Source organism: Ursus maritimus, unplaced genomic scaffold, assembly GCF_017311325.1.
Source record: "Ursus maritimus isolate PB19 unplaced genomic scaffold, ASM1731132v1 scaffold_22, whole genome shotgun sequence".
Classification (NCBI taxonomy): Eukaryota; Metazoa; Chordata; class Mammalia; order Carnivora; family Ursidae; genus Ursus; species Ursus maritimus.
Genome location: NW_024424675.1, coordinates 20,318,797 through 20,325,699, shown reverse-complemented (window position 1 = coordinate 20,325,699; position 6,903 = coordinate 20,318,797). Strand labels below are relative to the sequence as shown.

General features: G+C 50.9%; 2 long non-coding RNA genes across 3 annotated transcripts; one reads left to right on the top strand and one right to left on the bottom strand.

Annotated features, from left to right (window-relative positions):
• Positions 1 to 223: 223 nt before the first annotated feature.
• Positions 224 to 4,887, top strand: LOC103674376. Of its 2 annotated transcripts, none has more exons than XR_571620.2 (4): positions 224 to 360; positions 832 to 947; positions 1,772 to 1,923; positions 2,362 to 4,887. It is a non-coding gene; the product is annotated as an uncharacterized LOC103674376 (long non-coding RNA). The 2 variants fall into 2 exon arrangements; XR_005836904.1 differs by having other exon boundaries at positions 1,739 to 1,923.
• LOC103674377 lies at positions 1,796 to 6,181 on the bottom strand. Its single transcript, XR_571621.2, has 3 exons — positions 6,091 to 6,181; positions 5,763 to 5,866; positions 1,796 to 1,899 (listed from the first exon to the last, which is right to left on the bottom strand). It is a non-coding gene; the product is annotated as an uncharacterized LOC103674377 (long non-coding RNA).
• Positions 6,182 to 6,903: the final 722 nt, after the last annotated feature.

Below are 6,903 nucleotides of genomic sequence, written 5' to 3'. Positions count from 1 at the left end.
AAGCTGCCTGGAAATTCCAGAACTGTGCTAAAAAGAAAAATACGGTATCAGAGAGGAAGCATTCTTTTGAAGAAGTTACTGGCAGACGGGACCCAGGAGAGGAAAGTGAACTTGGTGATGGGGCAAGAGAAATTCTCCAAACTGGAAAGCGAAAATGAAAGTACAAGTTCACAGTGCCGGCTTCCTACGTTTAGGAAGGTGGTAGAAACCCAGTGCCAGACACGTGCTGGCCAGTAGTATCAGTCCCGGACAAATGTGTATCACACTGTTCAGATGCACCAGACAGAGTTCTTGGTGCTGGGATCACAATGGTGAGCAAAAGGATAGAGGTTCCCGCCCTCCTGGAGCACACGCTGAGATGTGAGTCAGACTAGTAATAAATAAGTAAAACATATAGTTTGTATAGGTGCTCTATCCTATGGAGAAAAAATTCAGGAGGGGGTTGGAGAGAGTAGAGGTGGGGGATGCACTTTTAGAAGGGTATTCAGGGTGGGCCTCAGTAAAAAGGTGACATTTGATCAAAGACTGAAAGGAGGTAACGGAAGGAACCATGTGATTATCTGGAAGAGCATTTGGGGCAGAACGGCAGCTGGTGCAAAGGTCCTGGGGCATGAGTGCTCACAGCATTTGTGGGAAATCTAGAAGGCCAGGGTGGCCAGAACTGAGTGATCAAGAAAGATGGAAAATAAGGTGAGAGAGGTAAATGGGGGGTGAGGGCCACCAGGAGAGGGCAGAAGATCACGTAAAGATTTTGACTTCAACTGTGATTGAAATTGGGAGCCTTTGGAGGATTTTGACCAGAGGAGTCACATGACAAAACTTCTGTTTTAGTGGGATTCCTCTGGCTGTTCTGTGAAGAGCAGACAGGAGGGGACCAGGTGAAGCAGGGATGCCAGCAGGAAGTCTCCCGATGACTTCCATGTGCAATTACAGCACCTGGAGCAGAGGTAATGGCAGTGGAGACCATGGCAGGTTTGGGATTTGGGGTACATTTCGAAGGCCCGGCTGATGTTGGGAGAATCGTCATTGTTACCACTGCTGTTTTTAGGGCTAATCAGCACCTGGGAAGCTTTGTCAGGGAGTCCCCACCCAGAGAAGCAGGAGGAAGCTGCCCACTTGGCCCCTCCTGCCGGGGGAACCTCACTGATCCTGCGGGGTGGTGAGCTGCCAGTGACCTTCCGTCCATCCGTCTCCAGAGCTTGTGGGAGGGGCTCCTAGCCCCGGGGTAGCCCGGCCTGGGTGGCGGGCTCAGGTCTGCTCTGCCAGCCCCCGCTCCACAGCTATAAGGCTGAGTCGTTTGTTTACTTGCAATCAGCAAAGGTCAACAGCAGATTCACCTGGAGAAGCTGGTCCCTGCAGCACCGGGTGGCCCCACCTCTCCCCCTGAACGTTCACGGGGAGAGGAAGCAACCTCTCCTAGACAGCCCACCTCCTGCACGGTTCCCCACCCCTCCCTCTCCTTCACTGCGCTGCCCAGGCTGGCCCTGCCCCCCACCCGGCTGGCTCTCACGGGCTCCTTGCTGGGGCCTCTGCATCCGTCCCACCCTCTTCCATCCAGCCCACTCAGAGCAGCAGAGGGGCCTTTCTGAAAAACATGCCAACAATGTGGAATCCTCTTCCTGTATTTCTATACCGGGCAAACTTCCCTTCATCCATCATGTCCAATATCAATACTGTCCTCTCCAGAGGGGCCTTCCTTAACCACCCGCAGCCTGGCTTCTCCTTTTGGCTCCCACAGCCCCTGTGTGCCCTCCTCTTCATTGCTTCACAGTGCATTACAAGGATGAGTACGGCACACGTGCTGCTCCCCACTGGCCACGGCAGACATCACTAAGCGATCGGGCCGCTCTTCCCCACGGAGCCCGGACCAGCCTTAGGATCCTGGCATCCTAGGACGAACTGTAATTAGAAAGAGGTGAACAGGTAGGTTAAAACCTACTTTTTTCATCTCCAATTGCTGGGTTCATATTATGCAATACACACACACACATGCACGCAGACGTGGGTGAGCACACACGCACCCACACATGCACGCAGACGTGGGTGAGCACACACACACATGCACACAGACACGTGTGAACACACACACATGCACACAGACATGTGTGAACACACACATGCACACGTGTGTGAGCACACGCACACATGCACACGTGGGTGAGCACACACGCACACACCTATAGACCATGGCTTCCTAGAGGGCAGGGTGAAGTGTCTTACTCATCACTGTCTCCGGGACGCCACAGAGGGGCTGGCACCGCGAAAGTGCTCACCCAGGCTTATCCCCCACTCAGCCCCGCTGTGGCCTGGAGACGGCTGAGAAGCGCGTCACTGACAATCAGGCTCTGTCCCATTTCGCAGGTGGGACAACCGTGGTCTGGGAGCAGGCGTCCCCCCAAAGCTACCCTCAAGGACAAGCAGCACCTCCAGGACCGGTGCCCGGTGATCTCTACCTCCCCTGCCCTGCGGGGGCTCCCTGGGCCACACTGAGCTTCCCGGAGTGTCCCTTGCACCCAACAAGGAGCATTTGTGTCTACCCTGTTCGACATTGGGCCTGCCTTGGGAGGAAACTCACAGACCGTTTGAGGAGAAATTTGGGGAACTGAAACCTTTACCCTCTCTGGCCTCTCCCTCCACTCTGTCTACATTAACTGTTGTGTCTCATTGCAAGTTAAAGGCCAAGGTTTATGGGGTAGGGGTTAGGCTTTACCACATTTCTCGGGAATGTCCCATGTCCACTGATAAAAGGATTCTAGGGACATAGGTTCTGGAAATTCTATGTGAGACCTTCCCGTTGTGAAGGTTTGGGCTTCACATTAAAGAATCTAACTCAGGCAAAAAAAAAAAAAAAAAAAAAAAAAAAAAAAAAAAAGTGTGTTAAACGTTGTCTGATCTGGGTCTTCAGGCTTCTTTAACCGCATACCCTTTTTTTAAAGTTCCTGTTTGCAACTCCATCAGTTACCGTCCTGTGTGTTACATCAGAAACCTCAATCGAGCTGGTCTACGCAACTAAAAGAGTATGCTAGCTTTTGTGACTGATAGGTCTCGAAGTCACGAGGGCCTCAGGTATGGTTGCCTCAAGGACTTGGCTCCGTTGCCAGAGAGTTCCCCTTGGATTTCTATTCCCTCCTCTGGGCCTTTGTCAGCTTCTTCCTTGTCTGACTTTCCTCGTGGCAACAAAATGGCTGCAGCGTTCTCGGCATCCCATTGGAGCACCCACTTCACAGAGGAAGAGAAGCCTTCTCTCCTCCCCATTATGGACTGCATGTTCTGGCCCTATTTAGTCCAAGTGCTCATCCCTGAGCCTATCACCAGGCAAGAGGAATGGGTCTCCAAAGCCCACCCTAAGAATGAAGTCGTCGTGTTTTCTACAAAGTCTATGGCAATGTCCTCTCTCTAGTAACACTCATCCCACCTACCCGCATCCCCCTTCTCCCTGCTAAGATCCTAAGGACGGTTAGGCCCCTTCTGGAGCCCTGGGTGTAAATCTTGATTTGTAGAGCCATGTAATCCTCTTCACTAACAGTTGGTTTCAAAATGGCCATAAGCCCTGGTTCTAGCTAATTAGATGCAAGCAAAAATCTGCTGGTTGGGGCTTCTAGGAAAACTTTTGCCTTTCTTATATAAAGAACAGATGTGGCTGGCATGACCCTTGCCCCATTACCTTTCCATCTTCATCAAACCCAGAATGAGGATTTGATACCTCAGAGGCGTGGCAGCCATCTTGGGACCATGAGGCAGCAACTGTGAAAACTAACGCCACCATGCCAGAGATGGCGGAACAGAAGGACGGGTCCCGAGGCCTAGACAGCATAGCCAGGCAGCTGCACACACCCTGGACTGCTATCTTCAGTACAAAATTAGAAATTCATATTTGTTTAAACCAAAGGCGTTTCTCACTGACACAAGGCCGAGTCACTAGGACTTGCGTGGGCAGAGAGACACAGCCTCAAAGGCACGGTTCAAGTTTCAGTGAATCCCAAAGACTTCTTAAACACATTCTGCCCCCCCGGATGTTTGTGAGAAAGCAGATTATCCAAGCCTTTATCCACACCAGGAGAGGGTCGAGTGCTCCCTGTCCGAGTGGGGTGCCAGGAACCACACGCCAAGCAGCAGGCCGCAGAAGGCAGCCACCGGCTCATCGGCTCCCATCCCGGGGCGTCCCAGGGTTCCCTGGGAGCTGATTTCAGAGGGTTTTAGCAAAGCCAACACAAAAGCACATTCTTTATTCCAGATACCAGTTGGGGTTCAGAAAAATCTCTCTAGAGCCTTACACTTATTCCCCCTTCCATCCCAGTCGTGCCGGGGTCTCTCCAGAGAAAATATCCCAAACTAAGAAGAGAAAAAGCCAAGAACATAAACATCATCATCACAGCCTGATACACCGTAGCCAAAAAACCCAGAACAAATCTAAATGTCCTATCGCAAGGGAAGGATTAAGAAACTGTTTGAGGGAATATTACATGGACGTGAAAATGATGTTTCTAAAATTGGTAATACCAAAGGGAAATATGCATAATATTTGTTACTAAGTAAGCCAACCACAACCTCTTATATAAATGGTATGATCTCAATTAACAAAAACTGCACCAGGGAGGAAAGAAACACACTGCTATGTTAACCGCAGTGGTGCCTGGTTGGGGTTATTATGGGTACTTTTGGGGAGTATTTTCCCTGCTGTTCTATATTTTCCCATTTTGCCTGTACGTTCTACTTTTGTAAGCTGAAAGAACAAAATTGACTTTTCTTTTTAAAGCTTCCAGGACCCTCCACTGCATGAGATCATTGCTGTCATCTCCCCTCCAGTAAAGCAGATAATCAAGGGCTTCCTAGAGCGGGTGACCCCTTCTGCACCAGGCCAAAATAAAAACAAGCTTCCAAACCTGGCATATTTGATTAATAGCTTGAAATTCTTTCAACAGGCAAAGGGAGTGGTGGGGAAAGGGGAAGATCAACACCCTATTTTTAAATGCTGACGTAAGCTTACAGGAACTAAAGACAAGAGGAGGTAAGCACCATTCCAGGCCTTATGCAAATCTATGCAAATGAGATGCGGTCCCTGGCTAAGTGAGAATTCTGGGCCTGAGCTCCCACCTGGATTCCTGGGTCTCACTGAGCTGGGTGGTGAGGAGAGGAGGGAGGGGAGGGAAGAGTGATGACCCCTGTTCATTGGGCACCTACTAAGTGTCCAGCTTGCAAATCAGTTTCACAGCCTCGAGCTCCTCTGCCCCTGAGCACATCCTGAGGTGTAAGTGAGATGATTGTCCCCACTTTGCAGTCAAGACAAATGGGGCTCAGAGATGGAAGTGATTTATGCAAGGTCACAGAGGGACCAGCTGAGTCGGAAGCAGGTGGTACCTGTGACCAGGCCAGACAGTCCTGGGGTACAGGATGTGGCATCTCTGGTCTTCCAGTGAGAAGGGGTGAGAGGAGGAGGGAAGGAGGGGAGGAGAGGGGGGAAGAGGAGGGGAGGGGAGGGAGGGGTGGGGGAGGGGAGAGAGGCAATGTTATTAGACATCCAGGTAGGGCACATGCACAGACCTTACCTGGCCTTTGCACCTGCTGTGCCCTCTCACCGAAATGCCCCACTGATGTCTACCAGCTTGTTCTAACCCCCCAGTCGGCTGTCTGCTCCAAGCCCACCTTACCAGAGGGGCCTCTCAGCTGACTTCTCTAAGTACAAGAGCACCACCTGCCCATAACTCCAGCCCCGACATCTATGCCCTGCCCCGCCCAGCTTGCTTTCTCTTCAGAGCACTTACCACTTCTCTCCTGTATGTATTCACTAATGGCAAACAAGTGTGCTCTGTGATAGTAGGGCGTTCGGCGCTGGGGTTCACCTGTGTTTCCAACACCTGGTGCATACCTGGTGTTCAAGACACAAGAGTCAAATGAATTAATGAGTAAACAAACGAATCCCAACTCCCTCTGGACCTAGCTATACAAGCTTGAACAATGACCCAACGACAATAATAATAGCATAATTATTAATGGTGCATTATTATTATTATTATAGCTAACATTTCTGAGCACGTGGTTTTACATCCCTCATTTAACCCTCACATCGACCATCTGAGGCAAGAGGGAGACCTGTTTCCATTAGACAGCTGCAGAGGCCGAGGCTCCAAACAGTCAGCTACATGGCCCAGAATCAGACAGCATCACCAGCAGAGCCAAGCTTGAATCAAGTACGTCTGGTTCTAGAACTTACTTCCCTACCCACCACGTGATGATGTGCTGGGCGCATTCCACCCAATGAGAAGGCAGGTGCTACCTCTGCATTATTCATTGCTGTATTCCCCGTGCCTGGCACTCACTTGCTCCGGGTGAGAATTAGTTAAATAAATCAGTGGTTCCCAAAGCGTTGTCCCTGGATCAGCAGCAGCCTTGGGAACTTGTTAGAAATACTGACTCTCGGTCTGAAGCAGACCGACCAAGTCACACCAGGTGACTGAGTCACACCTAGAGTGTCAGAACCACAGGGATTAAGGAACAGAAGCCCCAACCTGTTGCCCCATCCCTACGGGGGCTGATCATTCAGTAGGGTCTCCGTGAGGGCAGGATGAGACTTTTACCCAGTGCCAGACCTGGCAGGGCTACAAGCTTTCCTGGTTCTTCCCACAAGCTACTGGAGGAAAAGTTTTCAGCTCACATTTCAGGCCTTTGATTTTGGCCTCATCTGGCGGGGAAGATGCCAGCTTGTCAGAGGGAGCGGAGAGCCGGGAGTGATGGCGCTGGAGCAGGAGGATTTATTATTAATTACCATGTAACATTGATTAAGAGCCCACAGGGCACCGCGGCTGCAGGAGCGTGGGACGGCCTCCACTCCTGCCTGGAGGGGAAAATGATTAGCCACATTATGAAAGGAAATATTCATCCTGTAGCAGCCCTGAGCAAACACCT